The sequence below is a fragment of the Poecile atricapillus genome, chromosome 1 (genome assembly GCF_030490865.1).
Source record: "Poecile atricapillus isolate bPoeAtr1 chromosome 1, bPoeAtr1.hap1, whole genome shotgun sequence".
Lineage (NCBI taxonomy): Eukaryota > Metazoa > Chordata > Aves > Passeriformes > Paridae > Poecile > Poecile atricapillus.
This window is the reverse complement of record NC_081249.1, coordinates 19,777,341-19,792,398: the sequence shown is the minus strand read 5'-3', so window position 1 is coordinate 19,792,398 and position 15,058 is coordinate 19,777,341. Positions and strand designations below refer to the sequence as shown.

The 15,058-nt window shown below is 41.3% G+C and overlaps 1 protein-coding gene across 4 annotated transcripts in view; it reads right to left on the bottom strand.

Moving 5' to 3' along the window:
• Positions 1-15,058, bottom strand: part of MID1 (midline 1) — a 237,620-nt gene that overhangs the window by 128,240 nt on the left and 94,322 nt on the right. Inside the window, exons 1-2 of one of the 4 annotated variants that reach the window (XM_058829064.1) lie at positions 11,999-12,034; positions 11,802-11,862 (exon numbers count right to left, since the gene is read on the bottom strand). The exons of 1 other annotated variant lie outside the window; for it this stretch is intronic. The gene's annotated coding sequence lies outside the window, so the exon portion shown is untranslated. Of the gene's footprint in view, positions 1-6,972; positions 7,095-11,801; positions 11,914-11,998; positions 12,035-15,058 lie in introns of those variants that run through there. 2 more of the 4 variants (XM_058829061.1, XM_058829065.1) reach the window with 2 other exon arrangements.

Sequence of the window (15,058 nt, the reverse complement as noted above, 5' to 3'; positions counted from 1 at the left end):
AGAAATTAAGATGCCTAAAATTATTGGTATATTTGACTTTTTTAAGAATTGCATATACCACCTCTAGCCCTCATGGGCAAAGTTTCACCATCTGGTAGAGGCCATTTATTTGCACACAAGATATCATGACCTCAAGACTGAAAAGGTCAGAAGCCTTGAAGTTTGATCAGAAAACCAAGCCTTATATTTTAGCTGCTTTTTACACACATTAAAATACTCAACACCCAGAATACTCTCATGAGTTTTAAAAGACACTGCAAAGAAAAACACTAGGAAAATAGTTTTCCAGAGGATTTATAAAACAAAACTCCATTAATCATCCCATTACACTTTTAGACTGCAATGCAAATATGAAGAACAAGTACCATTGGGAATAGTTCTTTCAAGAAGAGAAAGGCCAGATGGTTTCAATGGAGGTTGTAAGTGTTTAACAGGCTTTGTAAGCCTTCAGAGGTCTTCTTTATCCTCTTTACCTTCTGTCTTCTACCTTCTTCTCTTTGACCCCAAGTTCTGGAAGTTTCTGTACTATTCCTTTCTCTTTCATCTGCACTTACCAAGTCAAGTTCTGACTTTGTAGCACTGAAAAATCCTATTTTCTTCCTCAAGATTTTCAAACAAGCTTCATTCTCAATTCCTGGATAAAGACTGCTTCGTCTACTTTCCTAATGCAGTTTGAAGAAGAGAGATGGTTAATCTTTTCCTTCTCTGCAAGGTTCTTCCCGCTCTCCTCTCCCACACAGTTGTTTTCCCTCTGTGCCTCTCTCTGTCCCTCTCTCCTGTACTTTATTTTCTAAGTAACCTAGTCTAGTCTCAGGAATGCATCCTGATACTTTAAAATGTGCTGCTCTTGAGAAAAGTAGACCTGCTTCCCCTGCTATTATGTAGGAATAACACAAGCAGCCAGACCTTCCCCCTTTCTCTATTTTCTCTTTGCCTTCCTTTACCCCAAGAACCTCAAAAAAGCAAACACACTTGGATGTTCCTTAGCACAGCACCAACCAATGGCACAAATATCTGCCAAAAGATGTTCAGAAAGGCTAAAATAGATTTTCTATCTCAGGATTTTTCAAGAAAATTTTGCAAATCCAGTTCAGTGTTAGAAGGACAGGAAGAGAGAAGAAAAATCAGCTTTCCTCTTCTTTGTCATGATCAAGCTTCCAGCTTCACACTGATACGGCTTCCCTGATGAGGTTAAATGTACATTTGAAAAAAGGTGAGGATTGAGACAGCATTTCCCCTCTCTTTCCCCTGCATTTACCTTACAGTTTTGAGAGGTATGGTTTTGTTCATGTATCTGGGGTAGGAGCAGGAGGCCAAACTGAGAACAGAAGTGAGGAGGCAGTAAAAGAAAATCTAGAGCAGTGTCAAGGAGGGGTGCAGCAAGACAATACAAAGAGCTAAAAGAAAAAAAAAAAAAAGTCATTGGACTAAGAAAGTGTTGTGGGATTAGTCTGAAAACTCAAGGGAACTTTAGGCAAAAAATCAGCACCATTGGTCATTAGTCTCTTTTGGTACATACATACATCAGCAGCTCAAGACAAATGGGGAAATAAAGTGCATTTCTCCATAAACCTGTTTTCTCCAGTAACAGTTTCCAGATTTTCAAGACCAAAATGACACAATCTGTCTTCCTAAAGCTAACTCTTCTACAGTATCTAGAGGTATAAATTCATGGAAACAATAGAAAACATCATGGAAATAGACAAATTAGACCAAATCCATGATCTAATATCCCAGGATTTCTGGTCCAGAAAGACAGATGATGCTTAAGAAATAACTAAAGCCCACTGTGAGCAATCATGCAATAAGATGAACTTAAACAGGGAAAATTTGGGGGTTTGTTTTTGTTTTGTTATGCTGGCCACGAAGTCCCTCTTGGAGGCTGTGAAGTGACTATATCAACTAAGCCATAATGTGAGCTTAAACAAAGATAAAAATAATGTTCTGTACTTGGAAAGAAGTAATCCCAGGCAGCAGCACAAGCTAGGGACGGATGGGCTGGAGCAGCAGCTCTGCTGAAAGGAAGCTGTGGGCAGTGAGCTGACTGGGAGCCAGCAGTGTGTCCTAACAGGGCAGGTGGCCACCAGCCTCCTGGGCTGCACCAGGAGGAGTAGCCAAAAAATACGGCTTTTTCACTCTGCTTACAAGGCCACACCTGGAATACTGTGATCACTTGTGGTCCCTCAGCTGGAGAACTTGAGAAGGGCCCAGCAGAGGCCACTGGGATTATTAGGGTGCTGTTGCAGTTGACATATGAGGAAAGGTTGAAGGAAACAGGTCTACTCTGACTGGAGAGCAGAAGGTTCAAAGGAGATCTAACCACACTCCTTGACTAGCTACAAAGTTAGTTACAGAGGAAACAGCACTACTCTCTAAACAAGGATGCCTGCTGGCAGAGCAAGAGACAATGGGCATGAAGCACTGCAAAAAAAATTCTGTCTGGATTGAAGGGAAAAAAAAAAAAAGAAGATTGGAAGAGGCTGCACAGGAATGCAGTGGACTCTCATGCACTGGAAATTCTCAATATTGTTTGAGGAAATTGCTGTGGCAACATGTGCTGAAGAGAAAGTTGGTCCAGATAATCTCCAGAGTACAGTGAGAACTTTTCATGGATCCCTGCACAGTTTTTCTAGCTATGTGAATTGTCCTGTCAGCCCGCAATCATCATCTTCCTCATGCATGAGGCTTTTACTACTCTGGGAATATGTGATATTTATTTCCAGCAATTGCTAATCCTTCATAAGCAGTTTATTTTTAAACAGAACTTCAGTTCTGTTTAAAAGGAGGAGGCACATGGGAGGCAGTCGGAGACTTCTCCCCTGACAGTTTCTTTTGCAGTCAAGACATTCAAGGAGAGTTAAATTGTGGGAGGATTTTTTAACCTTCAGTAACAAGGCTTAATTAGGGATCAAGAGCGAATGTTATAGCAAAGAAGAGGCACCTCTGAACACACATTCATATTGAGCTTTTGTTCCAATTAAGCTGGTTAACAAGGGATGCAAGAGCATTTGCATCTGAAGTATGCTCAAAGAATTCAGATAGCTATTACAATTTTTAATTTTACTTGAGCTGAAAATTCTGAGTAAGAAGGACCTTTTGAAGATTAGGTGTATTTGTGCAGAAATGGTGAAGAACTTGTACAGATCTTACTTAGCTCATTAAAATATTTATACACTGCAAGGAATAAGCTCATGCTGAAACTCAAGAATAAATTTCTTACTATTCAAGAAAATAGGAATTAAAATAAAAATTGTAATAAAAAAAATGTTAAAGCAAGCCTGATTTTGCTCTCACACTACCACCTAATCTGTTCAGCATTTGTCACTAAAAATGTATCTGAATGACTACAACAAAAGACTATTTTGAACAGGGGGTCCACCTAACCTCCCCAATAACACTGACTTCAGCAGAAGCAAAATCAGGCCTCAGAGCTGTCCATTTTGGACCAAGAAATATTAAGAAGCAAAAGGAGAAATTTTGCCATACCCTACATTTCTTAAACACAGTAAGGCATAGCTATGAGAAGATAGGTAAAGCTAAGGAAGAGACAGAGCTTTCCTTTGCTAACACTTACCAAAACACAGTAACAGAAATTTTTTTCCATTAGAGCAAAGAACAATAACATCTATTTCCCCTGGTTGTTCACCAACAATTGATGAACCACAATTTGAGCCCTGGCAAATACCTTACAAGTCCAGATGGCAGCAGAGGAAAACCAACATAAACATAAATATGAAGGAAAGGGCTTGTGATTTTGATGAAGACTAAAAAAAAACACCCCATTTTTCCCTCATACTGATGACTTCGTATGAGGCCTTACCTTTCAGAGAAGTATATGGTGTGGTTCCTTTAAGCCACTCTATTTTACATAAGCATCTAGGTAAAGTTAAAAATGCTGGGGTTTAGCAACTAAAAACCTCTCTGGAAAAGGTGTACATAGCTATATGAGTTAGCACAGTTATTTTAAATTCATGAACTTTATTGAGTTTTAAATACAAAGGGAACAAGATGCTTTTCAGAATTTGTAGCTATATTTTTGCTGTGGCTAAATTTATTCCTTTTTGTTGCAGAGAGGACATATAGGGAAAGGGAAGCTGGTTTCAGGAGGTTTTTGTTTTGTATCAGCTTTTTCCCAGATCTCTAGAATTAGCCTAAAGGATCCTTTTAGAGAGCAAGCAAATATATAAAATATTAGGACAACACTGCAATGCAAAAAGGATGTTAAATTGCTCATCCAAGGAGATGACATAACAAATACTGACATAATTTCCAAGCAGCAAAGCAAAACTAGGTCAAATCACATTGACCTATCTAACATAATAAGCCCTTTTTTTACAGATTTTTACAATGTAGACTGTGTCTCCAGGCATTAATGTCCCCTGTTATCAATGTATAGTGTTGTCACTCTGCTTTAATGTCTTATCACCATGTTGTGTTAATTAGACCAAAACAATACAATGCACTTTTGAACTGCTTAAATCCCAGTTTGAAGTCTCTCCCTAAACTATAATTCTGACATTTTCCAGTTAGAAATTTAATCATTAACCATTTACCTGTTTCAATAGGTGCTGGTGGGATAGGGCAAATTTTGACGTGTATGGTCAAAACCTAGGCTTCCTGAGTTGCTCAAAACAAGGTCCACATAGCTGACATCTCTCAGTGAGGAAATGCATGCTAGTATCGATGGCATTTGATACAAGGAATAAGTAAAGAGCACACCACCTCTCGAGAATCACGTGGACAAACCTGGTTTGTGCTTGACAACACGTCCCTGCTGAAGAGCTTTATCCACATGCACTCCCCTGAAAGGAACAGTCTTTTTCCTTGCTCAGGGCAGCCTTCCCTTCCCCTGTTCTTGTTGTTCCTCTGCACATCAGATTTACAACATGCATTTTTCAGTGAGATAATTTACAGAGTTGCTTAGACTTCTGCCTACAGCCTCTTGTGATTCCAACAAAACCAGAAAAAAGTAGTAGGAGAGAGATCAGTCTGTATCCCTGCATGCAGAGAGAGCTGAGGTGGAATCAGAGACCAGGCTGAGGGTTTGAGACCTCACTGCCCAAGGAGCTGGAGCTGCTTACAAAGGAGGGAAAAAGCAGAGACAGGAGACAGAGGCAGACCTTGGTGGTCTACAAAGGAGAAGTTATCAATAGAGTGTACACCTTCCATGTAAAATACATACAGATTTTGCAATAAGGGCATAATATTGAGGAGGGAAAACCAGTCTAATTCAACGATAAAAACAAAACCCCTGCTAAGACTTTTGAAGTTTGTTGGTGATGCAGATTTCCTTGAAACTGGGATGCTCGCTGTTTTTATGATGGAGTGGCTAGATTTGGCAACTCTAATTCTAAATATAAGTGTATCAAAAGGTGTAGTGTTTCTCTTTTCCTTTTGTTTTCTTTTTTTTTTTTTCATGTCTTCAATTACCCCTCAGGAAGAAAAATCCCCAAACCAATACATAAAACAAGCCAAATTAGAAAGAAAAAAAACCCAACAAAAATCAACAACAACAAAAAAATAATCCTACTCCTTACAAAAAACCAAAGCCCCAAACCAAAACAAAATAAAAACCAAAAGGGATCATGTTTCCATATGGGATAACTATACAAAAAAAAAACAAAAACAAAAACAAAAAAGCACTTTTTGGAGAACAATTTTGCCACAAAATATTAATTTCTCAATACTTTATTTTCTCAATTTTTTGAGCAAAAACATAATCAATCTCAGCTAAATCAATCTCAGCTAATGCCTCAAATAAAGGTTAAAAAAATAAAGGCATATCCTAGAGGTGGTGTGGGGGGGGAGAGAGGATCTCATCTAAGCAAGCTCTCACTTCTCCTGAGTCTACATAGTGTAACATCTTGCCAGAACCACAAATGAGTCCTCCCTACCACTCTGGTGTGTGTGAGGGGAGGAGGGGTCTCTCTAAGCTCCTGCTGCAGTTGTTCAGTAATTAAATACCTGCAGACCCAAAGGGACAAGTCAGTGCTGTTTGTCGTGAGCACCTGCTCAGACACTGGAGCCCACAGGTGCACGGGCAGCACAAGGCAGCCTGAGTGAAGAGTGATGGGAAGATGTTGTTGCCACCAAAAGCATGACAAATATGTTGGCCTTTCTGCCCCAAAATGTGGAGCAACTGTCAGCGTGTCACCACCTCCTTTCTGGGGCCATAAAATGTTCCTCCATAAATATTTTCCTTAAAGACTACCATATTGCAATAAAAAAATCCTATCAGCCCCATGGATCTCCTCATTTACTGTCCTTTTATTCCTTTCACAGGACTAAAAGCCTGGATTTTCTTTTATTTGTTTTAGTATCTTAAAATTGTTCTTGCACCCAGTTATCTCAACACTTATTCCATCAACAAAGTTGATAAAACTTTTTGAGCCAAACAAACATTTCCTCTTTGCCTATTTTTTTTCCTCCCACATCCCCCGGGAAGATATAAATACTAATGATAAAAAACCATGACATAACAGCAAATGGGAAAGAACTTTAAAGAATTAAGAACTATTTTTACTGTTTAGAAGAGAGATCAGTATCAGCTTCCTAACCTTTAGCGCTTTCCCCAGCTTTCAGACAGGCTGGATTCTGCACTGCAAGCCAGGGATCTCAGGGATATACAGTAATTCCTTACAGCTTGCTAAAGCATTACAAACTCTAAGATGCACGACTGTAATAAAGACTTTAAACCAAAAACAGACTAAAGAATAAAATACCCTACAAAGTCTGAAATTCAGTTCAAACTAACTCCAGCGCACATCCAAAAGGCAATCAACACGGCTGTATGTGAATACTGGTCTGCTCCTTTCTCTCAGCTCAGTCCTCACCCACAGAAAAATCAAACTGCTTCTCCAAATGCTGAAGCGTTTTTTGAGCTTCATCAGATTCCCTGAGCATTTACCACTGCGAGCTCCTTGTTCCCGGCATTTCATTTTCCTTGACCCCAGGCTCCAGCAGACCCCTTACCTCTCGTGCTACTCTGTGGAGGGACTCTGAGGTCTGACAACTTTTTGCAGTGCTCAGAAGCTGTTGAAACCCTCTGTGGCACTGCCTGCTTCCCTGTCCCTTGCCAGTGGGGAAGCCCTGAGACCAGGCAGCAGTGGGAAGCCAGCAGCCAGCGCAGCAGAGGGCTGGGCAGGCTGGAGGGAGGGAGCTGGAGACAGACCTCATCAAAGGTAGGAGGCCTAGTGGGGATCATGGAGACAGTGATACACATCTAAATAATTCAGGCGCTAAGAAAAGCTTTAGGTTGGGTTCTGTTCGAGATGTGAAATGAACCTGAATTTTGATGTATTTCAGGCTTCCATCAATGCAGAACGTGGGGTGTTACTTAATAACCTGACTCTGAAAAAAACAACATTATTTTAAAAGTATTCCACATAAAGTTAATGAGGAAAGTGGCTGTGGATGTGTATATTTATAGCTTTAGGTTGAAATTCTATCATGGGAAGATTTTGAGAGCTTCAAGCCTGACCTCTACAGGTAGGCTGCTGAAATAGGAACGGGATCTTGGGATCGCGAATTGTACACGGAATTCTTACAAATCAGGGAAAGGCAATGGATCAGACACAGTACTTACTTCACATCACTTTATCATCAGTACCTCCCGAAGCCATATTTTAAAAACATAACTATTTGTATCATCATCTGTGGAAATTTGGCTCCCGTAAACGTTTCTTTTGCAAACTGCATAGGCAGTGCAGCACCATGAGAAAAAACACATCCAGCGTGACTATTTTTACATTCAAAAGTGTAAATGGGTTATGCTCTGCACTTTATTATCCCTCTCCTTCCCCACCAATCCTCCACATGATCTACTCTTGCAGAGCTACAGAAACAAGCATTACTTTGAAACTGATAACATTCATTTGCGTTTTGCCAAACTGATGTTTTTAAATGACCTGATTGGTGCCACCTTTTTCTAATCAGAACCAACCACTCTAACAAACTACCCTTTGTCAGGGGATCCCATCCCCTCTGTTCCCACCACCCTACAGCACATGTTGCTATAGCTACACTGCATGTCTATTTACCACACAAGTGATCAAAGGGAGCAGACAACACAAATACGCACACGCACAAAAAATCCTCGCCAGGCTTCCTACCGAGCAATGTCCAGCCACTAATTAACTGATACACTCCCAGCCTGCAGACTCTGTACACTTGTTTTCTTTATTCTGCATGGTACACACACACACAAAAAGGCAGCATTCTTCAGGATGCTCTTTCTTCCCTCAAAGGCCAAACAAACAACAAAACATCCCAGGATGAACTCTATAAGATAATTTCCTAATGCCAGGCAAAGGATTACAGAACTTCAGGGTAAGAATACAGCTTTTCTACAGAGGAACGCATTAAGAATTTTAAAAGGTATGCAAAAGAAAATAGGAAATAAGAAACACATGCTAAGAACTTAAAGAGCTGAAAGGAAAGGGGGTGATTTTGAATTTTGCATATATTTTGCTCTGAAATTGTATACAGCCTTTATTCACTTGGTGATTATATACACACTAAAAGCCATATGACTGCAGACATGATAAGTAATTATAATGGTTTTATGTGGCTTAGGTACACAGATTTTCAGTTTTAGGTAGCCTGTCAGTTAACAGTTGTTTGGTTGAACCTCTTTATCTGACAAAGGGCTCAAGACTGCCTCAATCAAAGTCAATGGTACTTCAATAGGAAGAGGCCAAAATAAGGAGCTGCATTTTTTGTCAATGACACTCCTGCGAGCTGCACTTCAGGGATATGTTGTGGTTGAAAGGGAATGAAAATGAAGTATTAAAATTCATCAAACATTTGATTTTCTGTGAAGTAGGCTTAGGAAACAAAACAGAGCCCACAGTGCCCTCTCCAGTTCTGCAGCAAACTCAGGGAATCCAGCAACATAACTGTGTCCAGCCACAAAAACTCCACCTTCATGAGGGCTGAGGACCCCTTCAGGAGTTTCCATCACTTGCAAATTTCCTTACTTTATATATAACAAACTGAATTCTGCAAAGCAAAATAGAAGTGTTACTTGCAAAGGTTTGCTTTTTGTTTGCTTTTTTTTTGTCTGTTACATTTTATTTTTTTTTCCAGCTATATAAGATATCTTTGAAAATTGTACTTCTGCTTCCTAACACTAGTCCTACAGCACACACCAATGGGTATATTTCCTGTGGATGCTTAAACATTTACTGGTACACTGTGATCAGCATAATTTCCCAGATAGGATAGAAATGTTCCAGTTTTGGTTGGTGGACTTATTTCTGAGATTATTCTACGAGACAGCGAAAAGACAACTCCTGCTGAGGTTTGCAATGATCACCTAAAAGTGAGTGTTTCTTTATACTGTCTCATTTACAAATCTCATCTCAGTATTGACACCAACCCCTGCGACCTGCTGGAGACTATTGGACTGGCACAGTAGTAAAGTAGGTTGAATCTTATCAGTATGTCACATATTACATTTCTATAGTAATTCCTCTACTTCCATTGGGAAAATTAGCACATCTGTCTTTCTGTGTGCTATTGTTCAGTAGCTGTGGGTTGCCCTTGGGTCAGATCAGTCATCAGCATAGCACATGGTTTCATTCCAACACCTGCAGTACATTGCCATATGCCTGTGTACTTGATGGTTAGCCCTGCAGCACCAAATGGAGCCATAGCACCAAGAGCCTCTCAAAGTGGGAACACTCACTCCCAAAGCCTGAGAAAAGGTAGGAGTTAATCCACTTCCTCCCAGCTGCTGTAATGAGGAAGGGAGCACCAGGGAAGGGCAGAGAAAGCAGCAGGACAGGTAGGGAGAGATGATTATAAGGTGGAAGAGTAGGTAAAACAGACCTCTCTGTTGCTCTGAATAGGAGGGCCATGCAAAAGTCACCCTCTGCACATAACTCTTTCCCTTAACAATCTCCAACTAAAAGCAGGAATGAGGGCTCCAGCTGCACACGACTTACCTGCTTTTAAGTGTCTGCGGTAATGGATTTCCTAAACGTTTTACACGCTTGCCTCATAGCCCATCACAACCTTCATTTCCCACTAAAGCAGGAATTCTGCTGACAGGGGCTGACCCACACAGTAGCTCAGCACCACCATCCATCTCCCTGGATTTTGTCCCTCGGGCCCTAGCGGTGCCCACAGACCTCCCCTGCCAAACTGAAGATATTTGTGCAGAGCAAACCAAGCGAACCCCGAGAAATGGTGCCGAGCTGTTCCCTGGAGAGCGGAGCCGCGCTCGGGGCCAGGTGTTTGAACAGGCGCTGCCCCGGGAGCGCGCACCGCGGGCCGGGGGCGCGCACCCCGCGACGGGACGGGCCCGGCAAGAACCAGCCCGCCTGTGCCTGCACCTCTCTTTAGGATGGAATGTTTCCCCCATCCCTCCTCCTCTTCTGAAGGGTACGTGTGTGCCTTACCATTCCCCTTCCGCCCCCGTTCTCTATTAGACTTACTTGCCTTGCTCTTTTAACCCACCACTTACGAATCTTCATCGTCCCTGAAGCCTATTCTTTAGGGAAAAATATTTTAGGAGAGTAAAGTGCACGTTTCACAGCATTTTACACTTTATTACTGCCGTTCTGTAACATTTCTGCTTCTTTCGCACTCCTTGTTGGTAACCCCCTGTGCCAAAGTACCCTCTTGTGGTGATAATGATTTCTGATGACTACGTGCATCCAGCTGACCAACCCGAGTATATCAAATGCCCTTCATTGTGCTTTGCAAGGACAAGAATTTCCCTCTCTTGAAAGGGCTATAAAATGTGATTTTGCTAGTAGGAGCAAGAAATACCTTTCCTCTTCCTATCACCTATATTTTCTCTTTCTTAACCTCCTGCAACTTAGAGAACACTGGCAAGGAAGCTGGGATTTCCCACCACGGTTTCAGAAAGCGAGTGTAAAACAAAAGTTCCATTTGCACTACAGGTGCAAAATCCTCACACATGCATTTCCTGGACACGTACTATAAAAGTTCCCTTGAGAACTGAATGAATGACATCCACACAGAAAACCTAGAAAACTTCTCATTTCCTCATATTTACCTTTTATCTACCCAGAAAATAACATATTGTGAGCAAGTTCAGGAAGTGGACTGGCTTTTTAAACTGGGACAGATCTTTGATTCAGTCTTAAGATACAGGCAGTTATTCATCCCACAAGGCTCTCCTAAGTGTACATTGTTGCTGTAAAACTATGAAAAACAAGAATCAAAAACGTTTTGTCACTGTGCCTTCTAACAGTGAGAATGAAAATAAAAGCTCATTTTGTCTCCTCAGGTGAAGAGAAGTCTTTAAACAACCCTCATTTGAATAATCTTTAAAAAAATCCCTAGAAAACCTTTCTTAAAGTACTTTTGTGAAGCTGCAAGACAGCTTGAAACTACTACGTTTTAAAACAATCAGAAGATTAAAGCACTGGCAGGCAAGGAACTCATGCAGAGCTGTTTAATAAATTATCCTTGGGCTGAATTATTGGCATATTTAGGCTTATAACACAGCAAGTTCTTTCCTTTCGCATGTCACAAACAGGGCTGCGAGACAGCCTGCACAATGCGCTTAAACCATGGCAAACTGGAATTGATTTACATAGCTCGCAACCCGCTTCCATGCTCCCCACAAATCCAAACCTTACCACGGCTTCTATGGCATCCCTGCCTACCGGGAGAACCAGGGAGAGGGGAAAAAGAATTTATTATTTTCCCCCACACCCGGAAACTTACAATTATAAGAAGAAAATAAAGAGGATGGGGGGAAAAAGCGGAGATGGGCAGGGTTTGGGAGCGGTGGTAGCGGGAGCCGGCGGGCAGTGGCTCCTTACCTGCCTCATGGTGAGATTCCCATCATCCATCCAGCCGGCCAGGGCTGCTCACTCCGCGCTGCTGTCGGCAGGGCAGAAATCCATCAAGTTTCCCACCGTAAGCAAGTTTCCCTCCCTCCTCTTCCCTGTCTATTATTTCCCCCTCCCTTTTTATTCTTTGCTGGGGGGAGCCCTAAGACAATGTCAAGTTTCCCAACCTTCTTTGGGCAGCCTATGGGAAGTCGGCAGCGTCCCGGCAGCTGTCCTGCCTGGCTCTGATTTCAAACCACAGCCCAGGATGGAGCAGTTGGCCGAGCCGGGCCATGGAATAGCCTCGCCAATCAGCAGGAAGGGGAGGGCGGCAGAGCACATAAAGGCTGCTGCCTACACGAGGATTAGGAAAGCTTTCAAGGATTTAAAAGACTGAAAGCAGCTGGAAACAGTGTCTAGGGCTACAAAGAGGGAAGTCAATTTGCGGTGTAAGAGATTATTCCCATTCTCATGTAACTGCTCTGGGTCTGCTCGAAGCTTAACAGACTCCCAGGACTTCAGCAAGGATATGCAAATGCCCGGTTCGAATTTCTGCAGCATCAGAGCGATGCAGGAACGCTCGGCAGCCGCCCGGCAAAGCGGCAACATCCCGTCTCCAGAAGCACCGATTTCCTCATGTCACATTAAAAGGAAAATTACATAATGACACAAGCAGGAAGTAAAACACCGTTTACCAGTTACATTAAGGGCGAGCGCCTGTCTCTTGGAAGGAATAAAAATGTATGTGTGGATCCGTAGGCTTTGGAAATGTTTTGTTGCAAAGTTTTATTTGTTTCAGTGGCAAACGTTTAATCATGCCTAGCCTCAGTTCATTGTCTGCTTTCCCTTCTTTATAGAGGGCTGTTTCCTCATTCCTGAAGCTGGGTTTTTCATGCAGGATAACACTGGACTCAAAATGCAACTTCAAAGAAAAAAAAAAAAAAGGAGTGTTTTGTTTTGTTTTTTAACGAGATCGCCTGCTATCTGCTGCCCCTCGGTGGCTTTCATTAAAATAAACAAAGAAAAGGCAAAATCAAAAAACTTCAAAAAATGAAGTGCCATTGCTGTTTGAGTTACACCTTTCATAGAATTATAGAATTGTTTGGGTTGGGACTTTGAAGAAAATCTAGTTCAAAATTTCTTGAGTTGAAAAAAAAAAAAAAAAAAAAGAAAAAAAACAGAGAAGTGCAAGCCTGCAAATTGATACCAGCCAATCTTCTCCAAAGTGGAGAAGGCTTCTAACTTAATATCAGTTCAGAAGCCTGTTAGTCATTCTGTTCCACTCTTAATGGAAATCTGTCTTTTGATCTTAGGGAACAATCAGGCAAATCTGATGCCTGAAGTAAAATCCCAATATCATGAATTTGCTTCTGCAATGGCTTTATCTACCAATGAAAAAATTAGTCACTAACCCTTAGCAGTACAAGTAGTCTTACTGAATTGAGTTACAGAAAAAAAAGTTACAATCATATGTTTCCAGGATTTTAATTAAAAGCTTCCAAAAATATATATTTCCTTTTAACTTATGCTAAGTTCCAGCAGTGGGTATGTCACAGGAAAAAAAAAGAAAAGATCTGACATACGTATTTATTTGTTTTCCCATTTAAATATATTAATGATTTTTCTCACAATTGCAACAAATAAAGGAGCTTGCATAATATTGGCATTGTCTAGATCAGAAGCATGGCATTGATGGAGGGAAAACTTGATTGAAACCACTACTGCACTTTGTTTGGGTCCAACTTTACTCTTGCCTAGTCTGTGTCCCCAGGAGGAAGGATCCAATGATATGCTTTAATGTACAACACCAACCATCTCCAGGGATCAATGTAACGTGTTGCATGGGGGTAAGACCAGCCATCCTCTCTAGGCAATGTGGAGACAAACGAGTGATGCCCCAGTGATGGTCTAACACTGCCCACTTGCACAAGAGCTGGAAGCAGCTGCAATGCAGAGTGAGGTGCCTTAAGGGCACTTAACAGGAATGCTTGTCCTCTGTTCCACAAGCACACCTCAGGGGACACGTGTCACTCAAAATGGCTATGTGGTATGTGAAGGCCTTTTACTACTTTAAATCTGAGTGAATCCTCTCCAGGATGCATTCAAAGGAAACACAGATGTACTTTTTCAAATTAGAACGTTAGAGATAAACTACCCTGCTGAAGAAGATGTAGTAAAAAGTTGAAAACTTACTGAATTAGTAAGGATTATAAAGGGTTCACACAAACCCCTTATATTTGATTTTAGGGCTTTAAGAAGGGGATTCTTAGGGCAGCTTCAGAGTTTCACATGGGAACAAAGCAAAATTTCTGTAAGAACTCAAACATTATAGGGTTAAAACAATTATGCAACTTTTCTGGAAATGCAGACACCTTTTCACAAACAACATGCACAACTTACAGGATTGGATGGGTACTGCATTTTACTAAAAACCCAGCAGAATATGGCATCAAAAATGAATTGATTGTATAGGATGAAACTGGTTTCTAGTATTAGCAAAAAAATTGAAACCATTAAAATCACTGACCTGTGTTCAGGGTGGGGTGTAGGCTATTTTGTTTAAAATCCACTGTCACAGACACCCCCTATCCTAGTTATGCCATTCACTTTCCACCTTTGAGGAATGTACTTTGTGATCAATCCACACTCAGTTGCTGGAGTTTTTTGGTGTAATACAGTTTTTGTAGTTCAGATGAAGATAAGTCTGCACCAGCTGCAGGGGGTGCAGTGGTATTATCACACGCAGTGGATTCAGAAAACTGGGTCCTGCACTTCACTTTCTTGAGTATTCTGAGTGGCACAAGAGAAAAAGAGGATGTGTGTCTGAAGTAGGTTTGAGGGTAGTCAGCAGCTGAAGACACAGAGGAGCAGCTAGAGTGAGGAAAAGGAATTGCCATCTGGGATGAAAGGAGACAGGTGCTGCTTTTACACCTTCCTCTGAAAATCTGATTTCCCATCTATAACCAAGTGTATGTGTGTGCATGAGAAAGTCATATGGTGTTTGGGGAAGTGAAAGGAGATTCTCTCCCTGACAGAGGAAACTTTTACAGTCTGTACAGTGGAAACAGTGGAGGTAAGAGCAGGCAGAGGAGCTGGTGCCAGTTCAGACATCACTGGGCGCAAAGACCTGTATAAGCCAGACCAAAGTCATGGTAGGGACCACAATAGTTTTAAAGAATTCTTATTGAATTAATCTAAGTTAAAAGTAAAATGGCTACAAGCACACCAAACCATTGGCAGTTTTATGT